Source organism: Martes martes (genome assembly GCF_963455335.1).
Source record: "Martes martes genome assembly, chromosome: 9".
NCBI classification, from domain to species: Eukaryota; Metazoa; Chordata; class Mammalia; order Carnivora; family Mustelidae; genus Martes; species Martes martes.
Window position 1 is genome coordinate 30,054,366 of NC_137896.1, and position 15,763 is coordinate 30,070,128.

The 15,763-nt window shown below is 45.3% G+C and overlaps 1 protein-coding gene across 2 annotated transcripts in view; it reads right to left on the reverse strand.

The window, feature by feature from the left end:
* SLC23A2 (solute carrier family 23 member 2) overlaps positions 1 to 14,438 on the reverse strand; it is a 131,698-nt gene extending 117,260 nt beyond the window's left edge. Inside the window, exon 1 of one of the 2 annotated variants that reach the window (XM_080812904.1) lies at positions 14,331 to 14,438. The gene's annotated coding sequence lies outside the window, so the exon portion shown is untranslated. The remainder of the gene's footprint in view (positions 1 to 14,330) is intronic. The other variant, XM_080812905.1, reaches the window with a different exon arrangement.
* Between the last annotated feature and the right edge of the window lie 1,325 nt (positions 14,439 to 15,763).

The window sequence follows — 15,763 nt, forward strand, 5'->3', positions numbered from 1 at the left end:
ACTACAAAAGCCATTCAGGAAAACAGTCCCGCTCTGTTACTAACTCGGGGGAGGGAGGGAAGAGGCAGAACACCCTCCCCATTTTTATATAAAAACTGTTTGTTTGGTAAACAGGCAGTCTAGATAATTAACCTAAATATTAACAGTGATCCTCCCTGAGTGTCAGATTGTATGTGGGGTCCTATTTCTTTATGCTTATCTGTTTTACATTATTAATGAACATGTATTATATTTGCGATTAGAAAAAAAAGCTTAAAATTCGTAAATATACATGCAAAACAAGCCAATAAAAATAATTGTGCCCACATACTTAAGTTGCAACCGTCTTTCAAAAAAATTAAAAATGCCTTTCCTTTGCTTAACACATTTAATCCCATATTACAAATAGGATAATAATGACTTAATTCAAGAAAAATGGAGGGTTGCCAATCTTCCTTAATTACCCAAAGATCTAAGGAGTAATGTCTGATTTATACTCATGGCAAAATGACTGAATTAAAAAACACAGCCCAATGACAATTATCAGTGGTAATAAGTCAAGCTCAGCTAACAGAAATGGTTCCATTTTTCCTTAATAAACTGTGCCTTAGCACGTGAACAAGTACAGCTAAGTTCAACTAAGCTGAAAAGCTAACCCCAAAAGCTTCCCATCAGACTGGACGTGCCTTTATCCTCTAAAGCCTCAATCTCTCTCTGAACAGCCCCATTCTCTGCCTGCTGGTGTGGGGTGCTTGCTCCTTGACCCACCCAGACTTGGCAGCTCAAGGGGGCTCCCCTGTTATTGCTCCCCCCTCCTGAACCCATTTCCACGGCCTAATTACTATGGAAGACAGGAATAATTCTGGAGTAGAACCAGGAGTGTGTGTGAACAGGGATGACAAGATCCCCTCAGGGACCTGCTAACCCCAGAACTCCTGAAAACTTTTCCAGTGTCCCAGAATGATCACAATTAGATAATCCCTGTCATCAGAGTGAAGTGACTCAGGGTCAGAATTTTGAACTCAGAACCAGGAAGACCTGGAGATGGTCATGCGGAGGTCTCAGACAGGCCACTTCTCCCCAGATGTACCTCAGTATCCTCAGAATGAACACAAAAGGTCGATTAGAAAACCCACAGACTCACCAGCCAAGGGAGGGAGGGGCACAGAGGGAAAGCAGGGTCTCACACCCAGCCAAAAGCAGCAAGAGAATAGATACCAAACCGGTCTCATTTCCCACGAGAAACTGTGGAGAGGGAAACAATGTGTGGATAGGCACAGAGAGCCCAGAGCACCTTCTCTTGAGTCCTGTGCTACACGTGTTATTAAAATCCCGCCCACGACCTCAGCAGTTAACAAGACTAATAGAGACTAAAAACTAGTTAGGACAAACGTTTCTAGAGACCTGGAATACAGACCAAGTCCATATTTTAGAAAAAGCCTAACGGATATAATTAGAAATAGTTACTAGAGGCTATTATTTAAGTATGATGCAAAAGTCCCCATTTTTTTTAATAGTACCGGCACAAAAACAAGGAATGAAAGCTCAAGAACTCCATCAACCCCAAACGGACACCATACATGCCCAAACAGAAAAGTACGAAACACCAGAAGTGTCGAAATTTAAACGTGGAGTAGAAAGCTTGTCAATGACCTCTAGCCCCCCTTTCTGGCTCTTCAGAATAACAGCACCCAACTTCCAGGTGCTCCCACTTAAAGTTCCCATTTATTGGGACCAGGGTGGTGAAAAATCTTCAAGTTCATATCTAACTTTTTAAAATTCAGCTGATTATTCCTATCATACTTTGAAAGACAAGCAGATTTGAAATCTAAAAAACCTTTTAAGCAAGATCACATTCTGACAGATTTTTATTCATCTTTAAGAAAAACGCTTTGTTTGAAACCTTAGAGTCTGAAAAATGAGTTTTGTTTTTTTTGTTTGTTTGTTTTTTTTAAAGCTAAAGCCCTAAAAATGATCTATAAATAAAACTTCCTGGAGGGCGCCTCAGTGGCCCAGTGGGTTAAAGCCTTTGCCTTTGGCTTGGGTCATGATCCCAGGGTCCTGGGATCGAGCCCCGCATCAGGCTCTCTGCTCGGCGGGGAGCCTGCTTCCTCCTCTCTCTCTCTCTCTCTCTCTCTCTCTCTGCCTCTCTGCCTACTTGGGATCTCTGTCAAATAAATAAATAAATAAAATCTTTTTAAAAAAAAAACACTTCCTGGATACATCATAAAATAACAAGACAAACTGGGAAACATATTTGTGACATTTACTAAAATGCTAATATCCTTGCTATAAAAAGAACTGCTATAAATCACCAGGAAAAAGACGGAACACAAGGCTAGAAAAATTGGTAAAAGAAATAAATAAGCCAAACAAAATATAAACGGCCCCCAAAACTCAAAAGTGTTCAAACCCCACTAGTTATCAAAGAAAAGCAAAATAAATTTAATGATTCTATTCTTTGCCCAAATTGGTTTAAAAAAAAGGGAGGGGGGAGGAAAGTTTAACCATAACAATGATTCCCAGTATGTTAACCTGGATACAGTAAGTATCCTGTATATATGTTATGTAACAAAGCATTAAAAATGCAAATGATGTCCTTTCCCAAAAGGTAGCCTAAAGAAATAATCTGAAAAATGCACCCAGATTTCCATACAAGGCTGTTCACTATTGTGTTGTGTTCACCACAGCAAAAAACGGCTCATAAGCTAAATGCCCAACAATAGAAGGATTTGTCAAATAAAACATGATGCATTCAGCACAAATGAGCTGTTAAAAGCCATGTTTTAAAGGGCTATTTAATGATTTAGTCATATGCCTAAGGTACATTGCTAAATTTTTTAAAAAATGGTTTAAAAAGCCCTTCTATCTCTATTTCAAGATACGAATATACACATGTGCATATGTACAGGTACACAAACAAAAAATTTTACTTTCAAGTAAATTGGGAAAAGAAATATTCAATGAGTAAAGCAAGCTATTTTGTGTGTTTCCACCAGTCTTAATATTCCTTAATATTCTGAGACAGGACTCACTTTCAGCTATTTTCCAGTAATTCTGACTTTAATTCTGATCAGTTCTGACCAACAGCCTCATATACTTCAATAATAACTAACCAATAGTTTCAGGATTCTTTATACAACAATCCCTAAAAGAGTCATGCATTTCCTGCATATTCTTCTCAAATCAGTCCATTTCCTATCGCAGAAAAGCAAAAGACACAAAAATTCCTGAGAAAGGACATTCCCCAGGAACTGCTCTATCCTTGCCCTCTCTACAGACCACTGACAACTACACACAGCCAGGAGAAAGTCAAAAGCGAAAACCTTTTATTTCTTGGGAAAACAATGTCAGCGCTCAGTTTAAATGAAGAAAAAGCACACGGACCTCTCTAGCATGAGGCTCTGCAGCTAACATTATGCACACTTCATCCCACAGTACGTTCAGTCAACTAGGCAGAGGCTCTAAAAGGGGCAAATAGCTGCACTTGACTTCACTTAGAGCAACAGTTCCCAACCCTGGCTGCACACTGGAATCTCCTGGGAATTTTTTTTTTCTTAACCCCAATAGTTAGGCTATACTCCTGATCAAGTGTACCTTAGCTTCTCAGATGAGACCAGGCAGCTGTCATTTCTTAAAGTTCTCCAGATGATTCCAAATTGTTGTCAAGGTTGAGGACCACTGACCCAAGGCATGGTTTACAAACAATAAATTAACAACCCACGAACATGAATAGAGAAATCAATTCAGGGAGCTGGGGCCAGCAATTATTTTAACTAAAAAAATTTAATAAAAGAATGGAATGGGCTAGAATAAGCTAGAACATAAGATGCACTGCTCCTAGTGCAAATAGATAATATCTCATGAAATTTTTCAGTTAAAAATATGTAGTTTTTGGCAATACTATCGAGACTGATCTACAGATTCAATGCAATCACTATCAAAAATCCCATCTGCCTTTCTGGCAAAAATTGACAAAATGATCCTAAAATTCAAATAAAAATGCAAAGGACCCAGAATAGCCAAAACAATCTTGAGAAAGAACAAAACTGGAGAACTCATGTTTTCCAATTTCAAAACTTAGTACAAATCTACAGTAATTATGACACCCTGGTATAAGGATGGACAAATAGATCTACAGGACAGAAGAGAGAATCCAGAAGTAAACTGTAACATTTATGATCAGATGATTTACAACAAGGATGCCAGGACAATTCAATGAGAAAAGAACAGTCTTCAACAAACAGTGCCAAGAGAACCAGAAATCACACATAAAGGAATGAAGATGGACCCCTACCTCACACCATATACAAAAATTAACTCAAAACCAATCAAAGACCTAAATCTAAAAGATAAAACTATAAAATTCTTAGGGGCACCTGGGTGGATTGGTTGGAGGGACATTCATGAGTTCGAGCCCCAAGTCAGGTAGACTACTTAAAAATATATATATTTTTTAAAACTCATAAAAAAATCATAGGGGCAACATACAGGAAATCTTGGCGACTTTGGGTGAGGCAATGATTCGTTAGATAGGACATCAAAAGCACAAGCAACAACAACAACAAAATAGGTAAATGAGACTTCCCCCGAATTAAAAACTTGTGTTTTGGGTGCCTGGGTGGCTCAGCTTCTAAGCACCCAACTCTTGATTTTGGCTCAGGTCATGATCTCAGGGTTGTGAGATCTGAGCCCCATGTCAGGCTCCAAACTCAGCAGGGAGGACACTTGAGATTCTTACCCTCTCCCTCTGCCCCTCACCCCACTTGCACTCTCTTTCTAAAATAAATCAAAATTAAAACAAAAACAACCTTTTTAAAAAATTTGATTTTAAATTTATTTAACATAAAATCAAAATTAAAACAAAACAACTTTTGTTTGAAAAGGACATCAGAAAGTAAAAGGTAACCCATAAAATGGGGAAACTTTATAAACTTTTTATCAGATAAGAAACTAGTACATAAAACATTAACAATAAAAAGATAATGACCCAGTTAAAAAGGATCTGAATAGACATTTCTCCAGAGACATTATATAAATGGCCAATAAGCACATGAAAAGATGCCCCCCCCCGCCCCCGTTAGTCATTAGGGAAATGCAAATGAAATCAACAGTGAGATAACACTTCATACCCACTGGAATGGCTACAACCAAACAGGCACTAACAAGTGTTGGTGAGGATGAGGAGGAGAACAACTGTCATCTTGCCGACCCACCTACTCTGGAAAAGTCTGGCAGTTCCCCAAAGTGTTAAACAGGAATTATCATATAACCCAGTAATCCCACACTTTGATATTTATCCCAAAGAAGGGAAACATGCTCACACTAACCCGTGTACAGGAACATGCAGGGAAGCAGAACTCACAGAAGCCACCATGGAGAAACACCCAAATGTCCATCAACTGACTAATAATACAGCACTGCCACCTGCCACCATGTGGATAAATTACGAAAACAGGCTAAAAGCCCATCACGAAAGAGCACATATGGTAGGATTCCATTTACAGGAAATATCTAGATAAAGCAAATCCACAGAAACAGTGCAGGTGCATGGTTGCCAGAGGCTGGCTGAGGGGAGGGGAGGGAAGGATGGGGACTGACCACTGATAGGTACGGGGTTTTCTGTCTAGGCTCACAAAAATGATCTGGAGAGGAGATAGTGGTGGGGGCCACAACTCTGTGAACATACTAAAACAAATGAAGCACACCCTTTAAAAAGGTGGGGTTCAGGGGCACCGGGTGGCTCAGCACGTTGGGCCTCTGCCTTTGGCTCAGGTCATGATCTCGGGGTCCTGGGATCGAGCCCTACGTCAGGCTCTCTGCTCAGTGGGGGGCCTGCTTCCCCTCTCCCTCTGCCTTCCTCTCTGCCTACTCGTGATTTCTCTCTGTGTCAAATAGATAAATAAAATCTTTTTTAAAAATTTAAAAAATTTTAAAAGGTGGGATTAAAATAAATAAAAATAAAAAGGTGGGGTTTATGGAATAACAACTCAACGAAACTTTTTTTTTTTTTGCAGGTTATTCTGTGTCGAGCTCCTTCCCCATTGTTCCTTCTGAAGCCCATGCAGTTCCTTGACCAGAGGACAGTATGGACAGATAACCTTTCCAATTCACAGGTGGAGTCGTGTATGGATTTCATGGCTAGATCTCAAACTCAGTTCAGGGCATCACAGCTGATTTTTTCATCAAACAGGAGTATAAGATTTCAGAACCCACAGCACACGAAGTTAGGTATGCTTTCTGTGAAACTTGCTTGAGATGCGCACGGGCACACTTAATGTGTATATACTTATCAATGAAAGAGTCAGTTAAAACAAAGTCTGGAAAATGTATTTTAGGAGTTGACTGACACCTGTCACCTAGTCAAAAAAAAAAAAAAAAAAAGAAGAAAGTATGAGATATTAAGAGTTGAAAACAGAAGTTGGGAGAAAAAAAGTTGAAGCCACTCTGGAGCACTGCCCCAGGCACTGAACTAAAGGCTAGGAAAAGTGAGCTGGACCCCGTCTGCTTTTACTGCCCAAGGAATAAAAGATTCCCTGCCCCATCTACCTCCACCAGGGTTTCTGAGGGGTGCAGAGCAGCATCTGAGGGGTGCAGAGCAGCATCTGAGCACCACCCCCCCCGTGGGGGAGCCCACAGCAGATCCCACAGGGAGCTCAAGAGGCAAGGGCGCAAAGCCATCACTTGAAACGGGGGGGGGGGGGGGGGGGTTGGGGGGAGGGACCCACAGGCTGCAGGACGGGCAGGGCCTGAACTCACACCGGGGGTCAGGAAGCAGGTGCAAAAAGCAGAACTTCAACAGAGGAGGCAAATGGAGATTGCTAGAGTATTCAGTTCATCTTCACAGGGATGAAAGAGAAAGGAAGGGAAACAAGAAGCCACAAAAACTTCTCTGAGGAAGAGCACATTTTCAAAGACTGTGGGTCAGAAACCTGGACACAAAAGACGCCAGCAGCTGCACAATACCGACAGCATGGTCAGAAAATAGAAGCCCTTGGGATGAACCTGAAGATAAGATAGAACTCCTATAATTCCTCCTGGCAAGAAATTTGAGGTCATCCTCAAATCAGCAGGGAAACTGAACTTCTTTGTGGAGAATTACCACAATAACAGGGACAGATTCTACCAAGGATTTTTGTGGTACACAAAACTGCAGGGTCAATGTCAAGGTGACAAACTTTGTTCATTCAAAAACATTATGTACATAGAATACTGCAATTTAGTGAAAAAGACCTTGAGAAGAGGACACTTCTTTAATATCACTGAAGATTATATACAATAATGCATTCCGGTAAAAACTAACTAAAAGGACTGTCACATTAAAACCTGTTCTATAAATACTCTATAATTTATTAAGAAAAAGAAACATATGGGGCATATGACTGGCTCAGGAGAGCATGTAACTCTTGATCTCGGGGTAGCAAGTTCAAGCCTTACACTGGGCACAGAGCCTACTTTAAAAAAAGAAAAAAAGAAGAAAGAAAAAAAGAAATGTATAAGAAAAAAACCGCAAATGGGGGCTCCTGCGTGGCTTAGTGGGTTAAGCATCTGACTTCTGCTCAGGTCATGATCTTGGGGCCCTGTGATCAAGCCCCACGTAGGGTTCCCTGCTCAGCGGGGAGTCTGCTTGAGATTCTCTCTCCCTCTCCCTCTGCCCCTCCACCTTGTGCATTCTCTCAAATAGGTAAATGTTTGAAAAAAAAAAAAAAAACTTTTTATTTTGTTAGGACACAGATTTTGGCTAACATAACCACCCTGAGTAATACAGGTGCTTGGTTGGAAGATACATAGAATGCAATCAGGTTCTTTCTCTATTCTTGCTCTTTACCACTGGGAAGAAGGGAGGGGCAAGGGGAAATCACCTCATTCTAAATAAATATTTTTAAATAAAGGGCAAGAAACAAGTAATCTGCAGATATTAGGAAAAAAACAAAAGCTATAAAAGATCTGCATAAACCCAAAGATTCATATTCACGGACAGAATAATTCAATATTATAAAGATGACAAGTCTCCCCAAATTTATATACATTTAATGAGATTTCCCACTAAGTTATTTTGAAACCCTAAACTGAAAAATACAGGATAAAACAACAACAAAAACAGAGCATAGGCATTACCAGAGAGTAAAGCCTACTATAGAGTGATTATAATGATGAAAATAGCAAAGTCATGGCAAAGGAACAGACAGATAAATGGAATAAAACAGCAATTCCCACAACAGATCTAAGGATTCAACATATGATTAAGGTGTCGTTTTAATTTAATAAGACAAGGATGAATTAACAAAATAAATGGTGCTGGAAAAAATGTACAGGAAAAAAAAAATCCATACTCCAAGCCACACTCCAAGTATTAAATAACAGCCAAATATTTTTAAAAAGAATGAAAAATCATATAAAAATATTAATAAATTCTTAGGGTACAGAGAGGGCGAGAAAGAAAAAGATTGACAGATCTGAATTCAAAGCCTAGACAAATATTTGCAACTTATGACAAAAAAATGCAAATCTTAATGGCTTATTTCTCAAACAGAGTGAAAGTAGGATTAAAATAACATATCCAGTAGCATCAACTTTACTCAAAGATTAAGGAGGAAAAATGTTTCATATTAAACCAAGCACTGGTGTTTCTGGAATAGAATTAAAAAACTCACATTATTTTTAGATAAAACAGAAGACTTAAAAGAAATGCCATGCTTGTTATACTCCCTAACACTTCAAAATATGCATATATTCCCCATATCATACTTCTGAGGAATAATTTGTGAATCAGTCTCTTAATATATAGAGTTCTCAATGATAAAATATGAATTCAACAGAAAGTGTTCAGCACTGAGGTCATCCATACCACTGTGAAGCAGAGGTAATAAAACTCTTTGTATAAAGGGCCAGAGAGCAAATATTTTAGGCCTGCAGGTCATATGGTGTCCTGAATGCAGACAGCTGTGCCTCAGTAAAACTCGATTTACCAGAACAGGTGCCAAGGATTCTCTCATTGGCAGCATCCGAAATGCAAATTATCGGGCCCCACCCCAGACCTTCTGAACAAGAAACTCTCCAGCTTGAGTTCTACCACGTCAGACAAGGAAGACTGCACCCCCCAAGCCAGGGGATTTGCCTTTGGAGACAGCAAAGGATTTCAGCCAGCACTGTGGAGGGGACCGGGAGAACCAAACCAATTTGCGGCTGAAATCCCAACTACAGTGGCAATATGTGAAGAACAGCATTTCCAGCAGGACTCTCCACCAGAAGAAGAGTGGAGAAGACCATCCCTAGAGTCGTAACACCACGGCCTCCTAAAAAGGGATGGTCCAGAACGAAAACGCTAATGCAAGTTTAATTAAATGAAGCTGGTGGGAAAGGGATGCCACCTTGAAGGGAGACCAAGTAAAAAAAAAAGGTCTGTGTGCTGAGACTGGGGTGGGGGTTGCGGAAGACTCCTACAGGACATGCCAGGGAGAACTAACGGAAGGAACAAAGGACCCAGGGCGCCTGGCTGGCTTAGTCAGTGAAGTGTACAACTCTTCATCTCGGGGTTGTGGGTTCAAGCCCCATGGTGGGTGCTGGGTGTAGACATTACTTAAAAAAAAAAAAAAATCTTAAAAAAAAAAAAAAAAAAGGAGGAGCCAAGGACCAAGCTGGAGTACACAGAGGAACACCATAGCCGGGAATGAAAAACAGGCCAGATAAGAGAAAGATGGGGGTACAAAGCAAGAATGATCCAGACCTCAGCCTCCTCAGCTGTGAAGTGGGAACCAGAGTAATGGCCATCACCCAGGGCTGCCATGATCAAAGGACAGGTGCTGGCAGAGCACCTAACACCCAACACTAGCTTCTCTACCCTCTTCTACGCCAACAGGGACTTACAAACCCAGAGCTTCAGACAAAACCTGGGAAGAGCATTCTATCCCTGGACTACTGGAGCTGAAGAGGAGAAATCAAGACCCAGGAAGAGTTAACTCAGGTAAGTTAACCAAACTCCAATGTCTTCATCAATAAAATGCAGCCCGGGACGCCTCTACCTGCCAGTTGCCTAACCATACTGATGTCCAGTGCTCAGCACTGAGCCCATCTGCAAGGGCCCAAGCTCCTGGGGGGCCCCTGCCCAGTCTTTCTCGGGTCCCTTCTATTGCCTGGAGAGGCTCCTGGACAAGAAGTGCGTTTTGTTAAACCGCACTCACATTCATCTTAGAAGATGGGGGGACTCAGCCCTGTAAGACTCGTGTTCAGAGTGAACTGAGAGGGAGGTGTCTGCCGGGATGGGTGAGCCTCCAGCGGGCTCTCAGAGGCACCCCAGGGCGACAGACCTGAGGGCAGAACCTATGGAAAGAACTGCGGATGAAGAAGGCTTTCCTGACCGGTGACCAGAGAAAGCCATGGTCTGGGGCAGCCGGGCGAGCAACAGCCCAAGGCAACTGGGACCCCCCTCACTGAGGCTGTAGAGAAACAGTAAGAACTGCAGTCAAACGATGGCCAGCAGAAGGGTCTGGGGCTGCGACCTACAGCTTCCAAGCAGTGCCCGGCAGTGAGGACACTGGACCAAGTCCCAAATATGATCTTCTGTGAAATTAGCCACGGTTCTCGCCTATGTTCGTCACATTCGCAGACTCAGATGTTTCAGTACAAACTGTATGTGCAGCTCATGCCTGCCACACTTCCTGGGAAATAGGAATTTTCAAAGGTCATTTCTGATGAATCCAGCTCTTTGCTTTTTGTGCTATCTTTAGATTCTAAGCCTGCATAACATGCAACCCCACTGAAGGGGCGCCAAGAAAGGGCTATTGAATAGCGAGTAGATGGAACTCTCCTTCATGGAGTACGTCTTCAGAGGGCCTTAGAAGCCACCTACACCTGAGGTCAGGGACTTGCCGAGGTCAGAGGAGAGAATTAAGACTACGGACAACAGAAGTGCCCAAAAAGATTTATATTTCCATGAAGGAGGAGCTCCCCCAAAACACCCACTCCCTCCCTTTCTGACTGCATTTGGGCTTGTCAGATTGGCCACCATGGCCTTTGTTACCTTGCACATCTTGGGTTCCTTTCGTTCTAAGTGCACAGGCCAGAAACTTGGACACTGCCCTCAACTCTCTTTGGTACACCACTACCCTCACCTCACATATCTGGCCTATCAGCATCTCCTCAGCCCCACCTCAGAATCCCCTCCCATCACCCTGGCCTGACTACCACCCTTAGCCCTCACACAGGAGGACACAGTGCTGCCCCGCCCTCCCTGCTTCTAGTTGATTCTCAAACAATAACCAGCACATCCCTGTTAAAACCTAGATCAGTCCCTGTCCCCTCTACTTAAAACCTTCCATCAGCTCCCATTCCCCTCAAAGTAAAATCCATAAGCCTTACTGTCACATGGCCTTACATGATTCAATTCCCACTGTCTCTTTGACCTCAAAACCAAATGCTCTCCTTCTGCCTCAGGGCCTTTGCACCTGCTGCTTCCTCAACTGGGAATGTTCTGCCCTCAGATATTCACATGACTCACTTCCTTTACATCTTCACTCAGCGGTGACTCAGGGCTTTCCTGTCTATCCTTCCTAAAATTTCAGCTTCAATGTCAACACTTAGTACCCTCAATCCTGCCAGATTCTTCTTCAGGGCATGAAATCTGTCTGCCACCTCACCAAGAGTGTGAGCTCCATGAGGGCAGAGAATCTCCATGCAGCAACCAGAGCACCAAAAACACTGCCTGGCCCACAGCAGGTTCTCAATAAATGTACTAAATATGTCAAAGTCCTGTGAAAAGTAGAAGCTGCAAGCAAACCTCCATGATTTGACAGTCAATATAGAACCTGTGACAAAGTAACAGGCTAGAAAAAGCAAAGCTGGGGAGAAAAGATAGTGCCATAAAGCACACACAGAGCTCCTTTAAATCCTACGTCAATAATGCACAGCTTAACCTGGAGCAGGAATGTTCTCTAGTAAAAGAATAAAAGCCCAGACCGGCAGCCCTCTGAGGAGAGAATAACTGGAAGAACAGCAGGGAGTAAAAAATGAGTTAATGAGGTTATCTGGCATTGGGAACAGACTAGTGTGTTGGGAGTTTTATAGGCAAGGCCCGGAAACAGGTCAGGGAAGGACTGTAAAATGTTTAAATTTTTTAAAAAAGCCTAAGAGGATTAAATAAAAATAAGTTTTTAAAAAGCTTTCATTTACAAGTACAAAGCACTATGTAATTGCAAATTATGATGCTGACTTTTAGTTCCCTTAAGCAAAATGGGAAAATTCCTCAAGATACCAGTGGTGCCAGAAAGGAGTCCCCAAGAGGATCCCAGGTTTGTCTTTAGAGACACTGAACAGGATGGCAATAGCCAATTCAGGATTTCTAATACCCCAGACCTTGGCTTTCTTGAGGGCAGAAGACTGAGTGTGATTCCACAATTATTTGTTCAACAGCACCTGACACCAAATTAGCAGATGGACTAATGGAAGGCTATGTGAGCTTGCTCCTGTGAGATCTAACTCCTGCAGGACTGACCTCTAGGCTTTGCTGCACAAATGCGACAGGCAGTGTGGCTGGCATGAAACCTAGCAAAACCCTCTCCAATATTCTACCCAAGTACTTTCATAAGCATTTTTGAAACATCCTAAGAAACATTAAAACTCAGCTTAATTAACTTTTGCCAGTCAGAAAATACAACTGCCATGCAACCATGTGAAAAAGGGGGGGGGGGGGAAACGTCAATATGTAAAGTTCCTGAAATACCTTTCCCTTAAAAAAAAAAAAAAAAAAAAATCACTCCCCACTAAGAGCAAAAAAAAAAAAAAAAAAAACCAAGAGAAATGCCCTGGAATTCAAAGAAAGAAGCCGGTCGCCATTTTGACAAAGGAAATGGTCTAGAAAGCAGATAGCTCACGCTCAGGCTGTCAGGTGAAACAGGTAGCTGGGCTAGACACACCTGCTCACCTCCTTCCAACTACCAGGTGTGCTAGGAGGCCTTCCACTGCATACCCACTGCCAGCCATTTAAGAGGCTGGTGCCCAAAAGCTATTAAATTCTGGTAAGGGAAAAGAGACCACGAGTGACAGGTTCATAAGTGATCCTGAGACAGCCAACCATAACCCAGGACAGAATTCATAATGTCTGAGCTGAAAGGCGCTTTATAAATCTCACCCAATTCCAACACCTCCGGGGCTATTCAGGGAAAAGTCATCGGCTAAGCTAAAAAGGCAGGTGTAGACAACTGGAAACAGTGAGGCCCCAGCTCAACAGCATTCAAATGCAAAAACATAAAAATAAAAAAGCTTCAGCTACCCCTGATTCTTGTCTCCGGCTTTAGAGCGGAAGAAAACTGGCCGCGAGAAGTCACATGGCCAATTAATGACAGCTCAAACCAGACTGCCTCGGGACTCCCGGTCCCATGTCCTCGCACATCACCGGCCTCCTCAGCACACCCAAACGTCAGCAGGGGCAGCATCTTCCCCCTCCCATCTTCCAGCATTGCAGGAATAAAAGTAACAGCCGCGGCTGACGCCCCAGACCTAGAAATCCCTTATGGGTGACTTTCTTCCACCTGCACTTGCCCTCATTTACCCTTTGCCCTGACAATCAAGAATTTCTCATCAGTCATGCTTAAAACCCCCAGACTGTAGGCCGAGTTCCTGTCAGCTACCCACTCAAGGGTACATCCAGAGTCAAAGGAAGGAGAAAATTCTGAGCCCTTAAAGTAATTACACTCAAGAACGTCAATTTCTCCTTCCAGCAAGGTAGCAGCAACGGGAATTCGCGACCCCCGGGGGAACAGGCCTGAGAGAAAGTCCCTGGGGTCGGAGCAGCAGCTTCTAAAATTACTTGGCGCAGCCTTTGTAGAAGAGAAGAAAGCAAAAAATGTACAAGGCAAACCACCCCCCCCCGGCGCCCTCTTGATGGCCCTGAATTCCGGGGGCGCGGGGATGCCCGCGCGCTCCTCCCGGGGAGGGACGAGGAGAGAGCGACCCCAGGACGCGTGGGCCGAGGGCCCGGGAGGAGGCGGCGGCGGCCGGCCAGCCCGGTACCGGGGGGACCCACTTGCCTCCCCGCGGCGCGGCCTGAGGGCCCGAGCGCGCTGCGTCTCCCGGGGAGGCCAGGGTGAGTGCCCAGGGGCCAGACCGGGCCCGGTGGGGCCGCGGAGGCTGGGGGGTTACGGGGCATCCACGGGCCCCGCGGCCAGCCTGGCCCGCGGGTGCGGGGACCCGGGGAACCGGCCGGGGCTTGGGGGGCGCAGGCCGCGCCGCGGGGCCGGTGACAGCGCGCGGGGGCCGTGCCAGGCCGGCCTCGTGGGCGCGGCGGGCACCTCACGGCCCGGCCCGGCAGGTGCGGCTCGCGGGCCGGGCGGAGGGCGCGGCGGCCCGGCTCTCACCTGGCTGCAGCTCGCTGGTCTCCCGTCCTGCCGCCGCGCCTCGGCGCCGCAGTGCTCGCCGCCGCCGCCTCCGCCTCCGGTCCCCGCGACAGCCGCCTGCAAAATGGCGCCGCGGAGGGGCGGGCCGGGGGCGGGGAGCCGCGGAGCCGCCCGCCCCCGCGCCGGCCCGGGACCCACCTCCCTCTCCGCCCCCGACCCCCCGCCCGCCGGCCTCCCCCCAGGGGAGGGGCTGTGCCCCCTCTCACGCGGGGCCCCGGGCGGGGCAACCGGCCCCCACCCCAGCCGCCCCCCGCGGCGTTCCCTGCGCGCACCCCACCCCAGGTCCCCTTTAGCTCCCTCCCCCGCGTGGAAGTCGCCCCCCTCCTCGCGCCTTCCCGCCACACCTGCTCCTGGGGCCCACCTGAAATGCAGAGCGCCCGCCCGGAGTCTCCCCCTCCTGGCTCTCCCCTTTTACCCTGCCTGACACGGAGCCTTGTCACCGCTGCGGGAAGATAATCGTGCAACTGGCGCGGCGCATTGGGCTGGGGGTGGGGGGTGGCTGGAGGTTTCGAGGCAATTTCACCGTTTCTCGGGTTAGGCCGTCAGGTTTTTTAACTTACTGGAGGAGAGGTCCTCATTACATCATGCGGACACCGTAACACAGCCCGGGGTTTCTCACATTCCGCTGCCCCGGGGATCGTGTTTAACTGCGGGTTGCGATGCAGCGAGTCTGGGGGGCAGCCGGAGATTTTGCATTTCTAAAGAAGCCCCCGGGTGATGCCGCTGGGTCAGGGCCGCGGAGCGGAAGGGGCTGCGGGTAAAATTTAGCGCATCGCAGCCCCACCTTGAGTGCACGGCTGAGACGCACGTGGTTGGGCCCCACCCCCTGGCTGCTGAGGCCGGAGGTCTGGAGAGGAACTTGCATATCTGACAGCTTCCCAGGTGATGCTGCTGCTGCTGCTGTCCGATGTTCACACTTCGCGAGCCACTGCTGAAGACTATCTGAATACATGGCCAGAAACAAACAAATAAAAAACACTAATAATTAGCACTCTCACAGCACCTTCCATCTTGAAACCATTGTCGCGGTTGCTGTTTCCACCGAATAATAACTGACTAGTTCCCCCAAGCAAGTCTCGAGAGAGCGGAAGAATTGAGGATCGTGTTTGACCTGACATGGGGAGGAGCAGATTTCATCATCGGAATTTCTGCCTGATTCACACACTTTGGGGAACTCCATGTTATAGGTATCATACATATCAATGAGGGGGGAGGGGCATGACTAGCCCCTGGGAATTTCATCAAATACAAAGTGTAGTCTGTGTTTGTAAGAATCAATAATGTGTCATCATATTTACCTCTCTAATAACTTGTAGGTTTAAAATACAAGAGTTGGCTTGTAAAATTCAGTACACATTCTATTGTATGTCAACTATGCTTGAATTAAAAAATTT